The following is a 14,936-nucleotide window of genomic DNA, read 5'->3' as shown; positions in this document are numbered from 1 at the left end:
GTTTTTCTACGTACCTGTAGTGTGTCGTGACCATATGTCAATGAATGGAGCTACAGTGAATTTATGAAATCGCTTCAATCATTTGTAATAGCCCTGTATTTAGTGTTCGCTGATTATTTCTTTTCCTGTCAAGCTTCCCTATGACGACACCTGCTGCACCACTATAGTTACCGTTGTGCACGCTGAACAGTGTGCTCGGAAACACATATGCCGCACCAGAATTGTACTCTGCCGTCATACCTGACACAGACCGCCGCATATCCTTTACAGACCTGCTCATTCTGTGTTGGGGCATGGGCGTTCAACACCTTGTCGCCTACTCGTGGTTTTACCGTCTTTCAGCCACTTTCCATAGATGCTCACGACAGTAGCATATGAAGAGCCAACGAGTCTCACTGTTTCCTAGTTGCTCGCTTCCAGGCGTTGTGCCGTATCAGTTCGTAATGTGTCAAGTCCGTTTGTGTCTGAGGATTTCCGCATCTGTTGTCCTTGTTGTCCCCATTCGCCTCTTCTCCGCTTATATACTTTCCGCCTCATGTTCCCTCAAAGGCATCAGGCGGAATTCAATCTCCCTGTGAGTAGTATATGTAGTGTACGTTTCCGCACAACTTCATATATTGCTATATGATGTTGTTGTGTTGGTGGTGGTGGTGATATTTAGTTCGAAGACTGGTTCGATGCAGCTCTCCTGTGCGAGTCGTTTCATCTCGAAGTAACTAATCCAGCCTACATCCATTTGAGCCACCTTAAGACTCACATCAGAAAAAGTCTTGCATCACCTCGATTCCGAGAGTTCCGGAACCTGCACAGAAAATTGGAATAGAGATCAACATAAACATCATTTCCGCCCTTTTAATTGCTCATGAAATCCACACGTTGCATGCTGTACCACCATACAGTAAGACCTTCAGAAGTGGTGGTCCAGATTGCTGTACACACTGGTACCTCTAAAAACCAGTAGCACGTCCTCTTCCACTGATGCAAGCCTGTATTCGCCGTGGCATACTATCCACAAGTTCATCAAGGCACTGTTGGTCCAGATTGTCCCACTCCTCAACGGCGATCCGGCTTAGATCCCTCAGAGTGGTTGGTGGGTCACGTCGTCCATAAACAGCCCCTTTCAATCTGTCCCAGGCATGTTCGATAGGGTCCATGTCTGGAGAACATGCTGGCCACTCTAGTCGAGCGATGTCGTTACCCATTCATAAGTTGTGCACGATGGTGGCGCGAACTGTCATCCACGGAGACGAATGCCTCGCCAATATGCTGCCGATATGGTTGTACAATCGTTCGGAGGAAGGCATTCACGTATCGTGCCTCCAATGACCACCAACAGCGTACGTCGGCCCCACATAATGCCACCCCAAAACAGCAGGGAACCTCCCCCTTGCTGCACTCGCTGGACAGTGTGTCTAAGGCGTTCAGCCTGACCAGGTTCCCTCCAAACACGTCTCCGACGATCGTCTGTTTGAAGGCATTTGCGGCACCCATCGGTGAAGAGAAACGTGATGCCAATCCTGAGCGGTCCATTCGGCATGTTGTTGGGCCCATCTGTACTGCGCTGCATGGTGTCGTCGTTGCAAATATGGACCTCGCCATGGACATCTGGAGTGAAGTTACGCATCATTCAGCCTATTGCACACAGTTTGAGTCGTAACAGGGTATCCTGTGGCTGCACGAAAAGCATTATTCAACACGGTGGCGTTGCTGTCAGGGTTCCCCCGAGCCATAATCCTTAGCTATCGGTCATTCACAGCCCTTGGGCGGGCTGAGCGAGGAATATCATCGACAGTTCCTGTCTCTCTGTACCTCCTCCACGTTCGAACAACATCACTTTGGTTCACTCCGAGACACCTGGACACTTCCCCTTTTTAGAGCCCTTCCTGGCACATAGTAACAATGCGGTCGCGATCGAACCGCAGTATTGACAGTCTAGGCATGTTTGAACTACAGACAACACAAACCGTTTACCTCCTTCCTGGTGGAATGACTAGAACTGATCGATTCTCGGACCCCGTCCGTCTAATAGACGCTGCTCATACATGGTTGTTTACATCATTGGGCGGGTTTAGTGACATCTCTGAATAGTCAAAGGGATTGTGTCTGTGATACAATATCCACAGCCAACGTCTATCTTCAGGATTTCTGGGAACCGTGGTGATGCAAAACTTTTTTTTATGTGTGTATATTCAAGCCTTAGTCTCCCTCTATACTGTTCACATGTACATCCACATCCACTACACTTCCTTCCATTTACAAACTAATACTTGATGCCTCCCGATGTAGCTTAAAAACAGATTCCTTCTTTTAATTTTATGCGGCAGTTCGTTTGAGTGTCTCCTCATTAGTTCGATCTATCCATATAGTTTCCAACAGTCTTCGTAGTTTCGAAAGTTACACTTCTCTTGTTCTCGGAGCTGGTTATCATCCATGTCTCTGCATAGCGTTACACTCCATTCAAATACCTTCAGAAAAGACTTCGTAGAACGCTTTACTTCTTATTTCCAACTTTAATTTTATATCCACTTTACTTCAGCCATAGTCAGTTATATTGGTCTCTAAACAGAAAAAGTCATCTACTAATTTTAATGCCTTATTTAATAATGTAATTCTGTCGTCAGAAACTGTTTTAATTCGATCATACGCTACAGAAATTCCTCAGTAGACCTCAGTACGTAGTTTTGCTTTATGTAGACTTTAAGATTCTGCCTTCTTTTGACTTTAAACAACAATACTGACACAAATTTATTGAATGATTGTAATAAATCACACACAGCAGTAGACATTCTTAACGAAGAACTTTGGAACGATGATTCATTTTTTAATAAGTGGTGCCTAAGATCTTTCAAAACGTTTTACAAACGTGCAGAGAGAAGTAAACAGCTAAGGAGGGTTATAAAATTACACGGATTGAAAACATATTTGTATGAATCTTACACAACATTTATGGACACTATCTCCCAGAATACTTTTATGGTTAATATCCCATTACCCTAAACTGCATGGAAAATATATTGACCAATGTTTAGAATGGATAACGACTGAAAATTTATAGAATCTGTTTGTAATTTATCTTTTATCAGTCATACTATTGAGATGTCGGATACCTCATGCTCCAGTTATATGGTGGCATTAACATTTAACAGCACCGATTCTCACAGTAAAAGAGGATTATATGTAGGTTGTTGACTTAGCAGCTAAATACCTGATAGGAACATCATTAATACAATGCATAGAAGTAAGTTTTTTAACAAGAGATACCTGTATAGTAAAACAGTGTAACAAGTGATAATAATAAGATATCTGGAAAGACAGCTACATCACACTTGCTTAACAGCCCTTCTAAATAGCTGTAAAGATAACAAGTTCAGAATGTGGCGACCGTGCCAGGAGGCTGACGAAGCTACGCGCCCCGTGGCGCACCGGTCTTTGGAAAATGCGGCAGAGGGCCACGTGGACATTTTTACAGGCGGGAGGCACCCGCGTTCTCATTAAGATTCCAGCAGGCGGGATTCCGCGTCCCTCGGCCCTTCACCCTTATAAATAACGACAGCGCAGCGGAGCGTATATGGAGCGAGGTGACCACCGATGCTTCGCCCACGTGGGGCGGGCGACCGGTCCAATTACAGGCGAAACCAGGCGTGCTTTACCGGGTGAGGCATAACCTGTCACCTTCTTCCTCCACAGTAGACACCTGCCCTCCTTTTAGTGAGGAGCGAGTGACTGGTTGTGACTGCAATGGCGATGAACTCGTCCCTCTTTACGTTCCTTTATATTTACGGTTTTGTCATATCTGTCAGTCCACAGAAATAACAAATGAGCAGCAAAAAGCCTCGTAAGTTGCAACAAATCGTAAATTGTGCTACCGTAAATATTTTTACGAAACCGATGGATCGCTGCTTTATGAGGCAACTAAGTAGAAGTTACATGCAAAAGTCTAGAAATGTAGTTCTTGAATATTCAGTGACGTTTGAGGATGACAGGTGGCTTTATAAGGACGTTTACTAAAGTTAAGGAAAGCCTGAATAGAAAAAAAATCGGATTACGTAAATTTGAACAAAAGTGTTCAGTAAGTGTGCTTGCGGTGAATAGAGATGAAGATTTCGTGACGTCTGTGGGGCTACTGGATAGAATATGAGAAGATATATTACAGGAGAAAAATAAAGAACTGAGATTTTGGAAAGGCAGGAGACGAAATGATCACTGGAGTAGAGAGTAAAACGAGCGCTCCTTTTCGTTTTGAAGGTATATACGAACAATCATGTATTTCATAGTCAAAGAGAAACAGTAGATTGAAGCTTCACTAGATTGAGGCTTTAGTGGGGATGATTGTGAAAAGCTTAAGGCGGCAGAGGAGAAGAGTTTGGCACAGCACAGTACTCATACTGGATACCAAACGTTGAGTTTCATTCACATCACCCTCGTGTCTCATAAAATAATATTAAATTTATACATTAAAATATGTCGTGGCTCGGCACAGCGATAATATTTGCGCTAAATAATGTACTGTCTATCGTTAAAAGTAAACTTTCACGCTACGAAGTGTTACACATACTCAAATACAGGGTGAACCTAATGTCTCTCCCTGACTAAAAAAATTTATTTCTAAGAAACTCTACTAGATACAGTTATACCGTTAGTTGAAAATGGTATCTTAACGTTATTTTACGGATGCGCTCCCCTACGGCTACACTGATTCTTGCAAATGGTAGCTTATTATGAAGTTTTTATGGATACGCTTCTACATGTGCTCTGACACAAACGGATTTCTTTTCTCTCTCTCTTGTCACAGGTAGCGTAATATTTAGGAGAGCTGCCGTCACAATTGCGTCTACGCGAGAGAAAGGGCAATGTACTTTGTCACTGCAGGACACACGGTCTTGTATTACAGTTCAGCTATAGTTCCGTAGTGCCTATGGTCGAGATCCACCAGATGTGAAGAGCATCTACGGCTGATACGAAAAGTCGGTAGCGTTAGATACAAATACTACTCGGAAATCGACACGTCGCGTTTCCAGAGGAACAGGCGTTTCTAAGAGCACTGTGGTGAATATTTTATACGAACGTCTGCATTCCCCAACAAAAGTGAAACAAGCCAACTTTGCGGCCAGGTGATAGGTTCAGACATTCTTAGTTTGTTAGATACACGCTTAGTTTTCTAACGAAAGGACTATTTACCATCTGGGGAAAGTAAACAGGCAAAATTCTCAGGTCTAGGAATTGTAAATCCCATATACCTTGGTATTACAGTAAGGGACGGTCCTTAAGTGACTATAAGGAGTCGCTTAATAAACAACAATTATTGGACCGTTCTTTGTTACTGAGCCTACCTTTACGGTAACAGTTTACCTGGACACCTTGGAACTTTACGTTGCACATCAGTTGCAAGAATTCAGCCATGGACAGTGTTGCAGCAAGATAGTGTACCGCCACGCTGGGCCTATTTATTCACCTGTTCTTGGATAAAATCTTTCCGGATAGATGGAGTGTTAGAAACGGTCCAACATCACGGTCACCATGTTCATCAGACATAACCCCGCGTAATTTTTTGTGGGGCTACGTTAACGATAAAGTGTTCCGTTCACTAGTTCCTGATGCGCAGAGTCTTCGACAAGAATACGAGATGCTGCACAGGCGGTGACGGAAGAGATGTTGGCAACGACATGGAGAGAAACTGATTATCGCCTAGACCTACGAGCAACGAACGGAGCACATGTGGAAGCGTATCCATACAACTTCATAAGAAAAGCTACCATTTACAACAAATCGCATATTGTATCTAGCATAGTTCCTCACATATAAATTTTTGTATTGAGGAAAAGGCTCTGTGCTAACCCTCTGTTCCTAGCTGTCATGGCGTGGTTACAACCGAGATTGGGTACGCGGTCGGACCTTCGAAAACGGCGCAGTAGCCCGGAACATTTCAGCAACCCTGACTGTGTTGTAACACGTGATAATAGTATATTATCAGTAAGGTGTCTGACGTCCTCAAGTGACTATGAAGGATGCGTAATGCTCTCTCCTCCCCGTGCCGTTAATCAGGTCATGTACATCTACATCTACGTACATACTCCGCAATCTACCATACGATGCGTGGCGGAGGGTACCTCGTACCACAACTAGCATCTACTCTCCCTGTTCCACTCCCAAACAGAACGAGGAACAAATGACTGCCTATATGCTTCTGTACGAGCCGTAATCTCTCTAATCTTATCTTTGTGGTCTTTCTGCGAAATATAAGTTGGCGGCAGCATAATTGAACTACAGTGAGCCTCAAATGCTGATTCCCTAAATTTCCTCAGTAGCGATTCACGAAAAGAACGCCTCCTTTCCTCCAGAGACTCCCACCCGAGTTCCTGAAGCATTTCCGTAACACTCGCGTGATGATCAAACCTACCAGTAACAAATCCAGCAGCCCGCCTCTGAATTGCTTCTACGTCCTTCCTCAATCCGACCTGATAGGGATCCCAAACGCTCGAACAGTACTCAAGAATAGGTCGTATTAGTGTTTTATAAGCGGTCACCTTTACAGATGAACCACATCTTCCCAAAATTCTACCAATGAACTGAAGACGACTATCCGCCTTCCCCACAAATGCCATTACATGCTTGTCCCACTTCATATCGCTCTGCAATGTTACACCCAAATATTTAATCGACGTGACTGTGTCAAGCGCTACACTACTAATGGAGTATTCAAACATTACGGGATTCTTTTTCCTATTCATCTGCATTAATTTACATTTATCTATATTTAGAGTTAGCTGCCATTCTTTACACCAATCACAAATCCTGTCCAAGTCATCTTGTATCCTCCTACAGTCACTCAACGACGACACCTTCCCGTACACCACAGCATCATCAGCAAACGGCCGCGCATTGCTATCCACCCTATCCAAAAGAATCATTCATGTAGATAGAAAAAAACAGTGGACCTACCACACTTCCCTGGGGCACTACAGATGATACCCTCACCATCGAGGACAACGTACCAGGTTCTATTACTTAAGAAGTCTTCGAGGCACTCACATACACTCCTGGAAATTGAAATAAGAGCACCGTGAATTCATTGTCCCAGGAAGGGGAAACTTTATTGACACATTCCTGGGGTCAGATACATCACATGATCACACTGACAGAACCACAGGCACATAGACACAGCAACAGAGCATGCACAATGTCGGCACTAGTACAGTGTATATCCACCTTTCGCAGCAATGCAGGCTGCTATTCTCCCATGGAGACGATCGTAGAGATGCTGGATGTAGTCCTGTGGAACGGCTTGCCATGCCATTTCCACCTGGCGCCTCAGTTGGACCAGCGTTCGTGCTGGACGTGCAGACCGCGTGAGACGACGCTTCATCCAGTCCCAAACATGCTCAATGGGGGACAGATCCGGAGACCTTGCTGGCCAGGGTAGTTGACTTACACCTTCTAGAGCACGTTGGGTGGCACGGGATACATGCGGACGTGCATTGTCCTGTTGGAACAGCAAGTTCCCTTGCCGGTCTAGGAATGGTAGAACGATGGGTTCGATGACGGTTTGGATGTACCGTGCACTATTCAGTGTCCCCTCGACGATCACCAGTGGTGTACGGCCAGTGTAGGAGATCGCTCCCCACACCATGATGCCGGGTGTTGGCCCTGTGTGCCTCGGTCGTATGCAGTCCTGATTGCGGCGCTCACCTGCACGGCGCCAAACACGCATACGACCATCATTGGCACCAAGGCAGAAGCGACTCTCATCGCTGAAGACGACACGTCTCCATTCGTCCCTCCATTCACGCCTGTCGCGACACCACTGGAGGCGGGCTGCACGATGTTGGGGCGTGAGCGGAAGACGGCCTAACGGTGTGCGGGACCGTAGCCCAGCTTCATGGAGACGGTTGCGAATGGTCCTCGCCGATACCCCAGGAGCAACAGTGTCCCTAATTTGCTGGGAAGTGGCGGTGCGGTCCCCTACGGCACTGCGTAGGATCCTACGGTTTTGGCGTGCATCCGTGCGTCGCTGCGGTCCGGTCGCAGGTCGACGGGCACGTGCACCTTCCGCCGACCACTGGCGACAACATCGATGTACTGTGGAGACCTCACGCCCCACGTGTTGAGCAATTCGGCGGTACGTCCACCCGGCCTCCCGCATGCCCACTATACGCCCTCGCTCAAAGTCCGCCAACTGCACATACGGTTCACGTCCACGCTGTCGCGGCATGCTACCAGTGTTAAAGACTGCGATGGAGCTCCGTATGCCACGGCAAACTGGCTGACACTGACGGCGGCGGTGCACAAATGCTGCGCAGCTAGCGCCATTCGACGGCCAACACCACGGTTCCTGGTGTGTCCGCTGTGCCGTGCGTGTGATCATTGCTTGTACAGCCCTCTCGCAGTGTCCGGAGCAAGTATGGTGGGTCTGCCACACCGGTGTCAATGTATTCTTTTTTCCATTTCCAGGAGTGTATTTGGGAACCAATCCCATATGCTCGTACCTTAGTTAGGAGTCTGTAGTGGGGCACCGAGTCAAACGCTTTCCGGAAGTCAAGGAATATGGCATCCGTCTATATCCTACATCCATGGTTCGCAAGATATCATGTGAAAAAAGGGCGAGTTGCGTTTCGCAAGGAGCGATGCTTTTTAAAGCCGTGCTGATGCATGGACAGCAACTTCCCTGTCTCAAGGAAATTCATTATATTCGAACTGAGAATATGTTCGAGAATCCTACAACAAACCGATGTTAAGGATATTGGTCTGTAATTTTGAGGATCCGTCCTTCTACCATTCTTATATACAGGCGTCACCTGCGCTTTTTTCCAGTCGCATCTAGCTTTGCAGACAAATGACCTGTGGAGGTCTATAGTGGCTCATGACAGCGGGCTAGAACTTCCCACATAAGTCCAGTCCAAACGAAATGAGGGGTCAGATCCCCATCTAACTTGTCAATTCCTCATGTTGGAGGTATCCGTCCACCAGACGTGCTTGTGTGGCCACAACATGGAACCTGGATACCACGAAAGAGGAACAGTATATCATTCCTGTTGGTTGTAGCCATCACTGTACTCCGAGGAACCAAATTCAGTCGCATACGTGTTCTTACCACGTTAACGGCAAAGTCACCCCTTGGGTGCGGAAAATCTAAGAGGTACGCCAGGTAAAGAGGTTGCGTGACTCATTTTCCAAGCAAACTCCCATTCATCCATGAATAGGGCGCTGATCTCCCATTCTGGGATCCACTCCCGGTGAAGCATCAGCCAATTGTCAAGAGCTACGTAGTTCCTTTGTGTGACGGTATGGTATCTGGCGAGTGGTCGGGATGTCTGGGTGATAACACAACGTCGATGAGACATTGTCTCGCAAACAAGACAGACGTTGTGCTGGTCGCACGTCTTAGGGTACTTGGAACAATACAAAGTGTTAAAATTCATGATGAAACTTTCAACTAGCATTTGTTTTGCACAGTTTGCTACTAGTTTCGGTCAATAACCGCTTTCAAGCTTAGCTGGAATAAACTGCAGGAAATTTATACCATAATTTGAACAAAAGTTGAAACTTCCTGGCAGATTAAAACTGTGTGCCCTACCGAGACTCGAACTCGGGACCTTTGCCTTTCGCGGGCAAGTGCTCTACCATCTGAGCTACAGAAGCACGACTCACGCCCGGTACTCACAGCTTTACTTCTGCCAGTACCTCGTCTCCTACCTTCCAAACTTTACAGAAGCTCTCCTGCGAAACTTGCAGAACTAGCACACCTGAAAGAAAGGATATTGCGGAGACATGGCTTAGCCACAGCCTGGGGGATGTTTCCAGAATGAGATTTTCACTCTGCAGCGGAGTGTGCGCTGATATGAAACTTCCTGGCAGATTAAAACTGTGTGCCCGACCGAGACTCGAACTCGGCACCTTTGCCTTTCGCGGGCAAGTGCTCTACCATCTGAGCTACCGAAGCACGACTCACGCCCGGTACTCACAGCTTTACTTCTGCCAGTACCTCGTCTCCTACCTTCCAAACTTTACAGAAGCTCTCCTGCGAAACTTGCAGAACTAGCACTCCTGAAAGAAAGGATATTGCGGAGACATGGCTTAGCCACAGCCTGGCGGATGTTTCCAGAACAGAAAAGTTGTTTGCTCTTTTAAACCCACTATAGTGCGTAAAAATTTCTTAAAATAATAATTGTGTATAATAATTTTCGTCAAGAAGCAAGTCCACAGAGACAGCTGGTAACACACCCAGCAAGTGTGTTACTAGCTGTCGGTGTGGACTTGGTTCTTTACGAAAATTATCATACACAGTTATTACTGTTAGAATTTTTTTTATTTGGCGGCTGAATATCCCCACCTGCAAACATACATAAATACAGAGTGTCTCTGTCATCACTGCACAAACTTTCGGGGCGACGGGAATGGGAAAACGTAGCAATCTGAGATAGAAAGCCCTGGTTCAGGAACGTCTGAGCAGGAAGTTATGAAGCCAAATATGTATGATTACCACTTGAATATTTTGTCTGTGTGATATAACTGATTTATTATGCACGTAGTTCAAATGGTTCAAACGACACTATGGGACTTATGGTTGAAATGGCACTATGGGACTTAACTGCTGAGGTCATCAGTCCCCTAGAACTTAGAACTACTTAAACCTAACTAACCTAAGGACACCACACACATCCATGCCCGAGGCAGGATTCGAACCTGCGACCGTAGCAGCCGCGTGGTTCCGGACTGAAGCGCCTAGAACCGCTCGGCCACTTCGGCCGGCTTACGCACGTAGTTGCCTAGCTTCGTACATCAGACAAACCCGACCCATACGTAAACTTATTTCATTAAGGGTAAGGATAGTAAACTACATTATTGCATTGTACTAGTATGCGCCAGACGCAACGCTGGGAAACCTGTTACTAGTTCATAATTTATAACCTGAGTTCATAAGAAAGTATGAACCCTGTTTTCAGTGTCCTGAAAAATTCCCCTTCAAATGAAATCCGACCCATAAGTGAACATCACGGATTAACGTTGTTGTAGATTTTACGATGACAGAGAACTTTCTCACAACGCAAAGAGTAATTAAAGTGTGTTTTACGCAAGCTAAGACAAGAGACAACTGAAACTATAATATTTAAAAATAGATCTCATAGAGCTGCTCGCTGCCTGCGACTGTGAATTACACCTTATAGCTGTAATTCTTCAGTGGAGCCAGTGAAGAGCCAAAGAAACTGGTACACAAGTCTAATATCGTGTAGGGCCCTGCGAGCACGCGGAAATTCCGCAACACGACGTGGCATGCACTCAATTAATGCCTGAAGTAGTGCTGGAGGGAAATGACACCTTGAATCCTGCAGGGCTGTCCATAAATCTTTAACAGTACGAGGGGATGAAGGTCTCTTCTGAACAGCACTTGCAACGCATCTCAGATATGCTCAATAATATTCATGTCTGGGGAGTTTGATGGTCAGCGGAAGTGTTTGAACTCAGGAGAGTGTTCCTGGAGCCACTCTATAGCCATTCTGCACGTGTGGGGTGTTGCAATGCACAATGGACATGAATGGATGCAGATGATCAGAGAGGATGCTTGCGTAGGTGTCACCTGTCAGTCTTATCTAGACGTATCAAGGGTCCCATATCACTCCCTCCTCACACACTAATTGTTTAGTTATTTTAGATTGACACTCTAATGCTATAAATTTTAACTAACTCCTTTGATTATCTTAGATAATCACTTGACAAATGTACTGAAGTTCTTTCAATTACAACTCCCCACACCATTACAGAGCCTCCAAGAGCTTGAACAGTCTCCTGATGACATGAAGGTTCCATGGAATCATGAGGTAGTTTAAACGGGACTCGTCCGACCAGACATGTTTCCAGTCATCAACAGTCTAATGTCGGTGTTGACGGGCCCAGGCAAGGCGTAAAGTTTTTTGTCGTGCAGTCATCAAGGGTACACGAATGGGCCTTCGGCTCTGAAATCCCATATCCATGATGTTTCGTTGAATGGTTCGCACGCTGACACTTGTTGATGGCCCAGCATTGAAATCTGTAGCACTTTGAGGAAGGGCTGCACTTCTGTCACGCTGAACGATTCTCTTCAGTTGTCGTTGGTCCCCATCCCGGAGGATTCTTTTCCGGCCATAGCGATGTCGGAGATTTTATGTTTTACCCGATTCCTGATACGGTACACTCGTGAAAGTGTCGATCGGGAAAATCCCCACTTCATTGCTACTTCGGAGAGGCTGTGTCCCATCGAGCTGACTATAACACCACGTTCAAACTCACTTAAATCATGATAACCTGCCACTATAGCAGCAGTAACCGATCTAACAACTACGCCAGACACTTGTTGTCTTACATAGGCGTTGCCAACCGCAGCGCCGTCTTCTGCCTGTTTACATATCTCAGTATTTGAATACGCATGCTTGTACCAGTGTACCAGCTTCAGTGTATTAGCAAGTTGTATCCTGCAAAACGTAGTAAACGCAAAAGGTCTGAACAAGTGTAAGAGAAAAATATCGAACTCTCTGTCGCTGCAGTCATGTACCTTGAAGTTCCACTACTACTAGAACATACCTCGCTAGCTGAAAACTTCATTTAAAAGTAAAGATGTCTCATCACTGCTGAAGGTATTTTATTCTCTTTCCTTTTTAAATATAGTGAAAGAGCGTCTCAGTTCGTTCGACAAAGAAGTTCTTAAGCGAACACGCGTTAAGATTTGAATAAAGATCAGAGGAATGAAAAATAAGTCCGTATAAATCCCAAGTTGCAGGTTCGCAGGAGAGCTTCTGTAAAGTTTGGAAGGTAGGAGACGAGGTACTGGCAGAAGTAAAGCTGTGAGGACGGGGCGTGAGTCGTGCTTGGGTAGCTCTGTTGGTAGAGCACTTGCCCGCGAAAGGCAAAGGTCCCGAGTTCGAGTCTCGGTCCGGCACACAGTTTTAATCTGCCAAGAAGTTTCATATCAGCGCACACTCCGCTGCAGAGTGAAAATCTCATCCTGGATACTGAATACTACTGTTCAATGGTCCGCAGCTCGTAGTCTCGAGGCAGCGTTCCGCTTCCCGAGCACGGGGTCCCGAGTTCGATTCCCGTCGGAATCAAGGATTTTCACCTCCCCCGAGAAGACTGGGTGTTGTGTCGTCTTCACCATCATCATCATCATCATCATTCATCCCCATTACGGGCGGAGGAAGGCAACGGCAAACTCCCTCCGTTAGGACCTTGTCTAGTACGGCGGTGCGGGTCTCTCGCATTATGGGACTCAATTTCCATTTCATAGTTCAGTAAATGAACACACAGTCTCATGTTTCAAATACAAGTGCCCTTCAACGGATCACGCGCCTTTACATGACCATACACATACGAAAGATAAGGAAAACACCCTATATTCGTATTTAACACCGATTAGTTGATTTACTGAGTGAAAAAGCAATCAACTTGCATGTCTAGCTGTTTACAACTCGTACCCGGTGCAAAAATTTGAAAGAATAAAACTCGTAACCTAGGGGAACGCACCACACTCTGCCCAGGCCATACCAGTTTGTCAACGGCGAGTATTCAAACGTCCGAGGAAACCGTACACAAGCCAGAAACGTTAACACCACACATATGAACAGTATGTCAAGAGACCAAATCGGGAGAGAGAGAGAGAGAGAGAGAGCAGGGGTGCACACTGTCAGTGGCCGCCGGGACCAGTTCGCTGGCAGCAAGCATCGTTGGTTCCGCGACTTCCATTGTGATGGTATAATCGGCTGACGCGGATACCAAACAGATGACAACATAAATTGGATACTGATTCTTACTTGTTCCTACTAAACTGTGAACTCGAACAAAGAACTAATATTTCCCGCATTGAATACGACTGCAGTGGACGGGTAATTCTGATCTCCCACAAAGCACATCTATGCATATGTTGCGCAGATAAGCAAACATCTCATCATAATTGAGGATGATACCAGTTTCTTCATCCTGTGACAAAAGGTGTAACTAAAACAGATGGGCACGTCCTCAAAGCACCAAGAGGAACAATAGTGTGTATCACTTTGTCCACTGACCTTGTGGCCTTCGCTAACCGACACTGCCCGCCAAGCACTTTTATTAGCTTACTCATCTCAGAGTTCATGCGACTTGCTTACGACGTGCATGACAGTTCCCACTCAAGATTAGCTACTCTGTCATATGTGGATAAGTGACTAAGGTTCTTTGGGACAGACGAGCGTTTATCGATGCGCACAGGAATACATGACATAAAATGCGTCGAACAGCAGACAAGTTTCATGCAGAACGGTCACTACTGACGTAATATCCTACACCACTGCCATCTCTGCTTGCAAGGTGTAGTGGACAGTCGTTCAACCTTACTGAAACGGCCTTGCGCTTGACCGCGGAATTAGCGGAAACAATTCTTGCGTGTGGACAAGCAACTGAAAACTAAAGGGTAGCTGACAGGATGTCGCAGGTCAAACGCTCACAAAGGGGTCGTTTTACGTGCATCGTAAATCCTTGACGGCCCCAGCGGTTAGAGAGAACAGTTCCAGAGGCACCAGGACAAAGGCCGAGGAGAACAAAGAAATGTACAGACTCCCAACTTGAAAGAAGCTGTCTTTCTCAGCTTGGATGAGGAATCTACAAACATTACTCCATCAGTTTGACTTGGAACGGACGTCGCGCACAGGGCCCTGCGGAATGTACTACGGGAACAAGAGAAATCGCCCCGTCGTTAATAGAAAGTACAAGTTTTAATTCCTGCTAACTGATGAACTCGCATCGATCTGAGCCAATGGATGTTGCACCGGACTGTGGTTGCTACGACCTCACCTGCTTATCTACTTTCTCGGACGAAGCCTTTTTCACCAGAAACAGAGAGGCTAAATAAACGCAGCATGCATCCATGGGCCAATAATGTGTTAATTAGGCAGAGGCTGTACTTCATTCTCTACACGTTTCGACCGTTCCATCAT

This window comes from Schistocerca cancellata, chromosome 7 (genome assembly GCF_023864275.1).
Source record: "Schistocerca cancellata isolate TAMUIC-IGC-003103 chromosome 7, iqSchCanc2.1, whole genome shotgun sequence".
Lineage (NCBI taxonomy): Eukaryota > Metazoa > Arthropoda > Insecta > Orthoptera > Acrididae > Schistocerca > Schistocerca cancellata.
Note: the sequence above shows the minus strand (reverse complement) of the source record.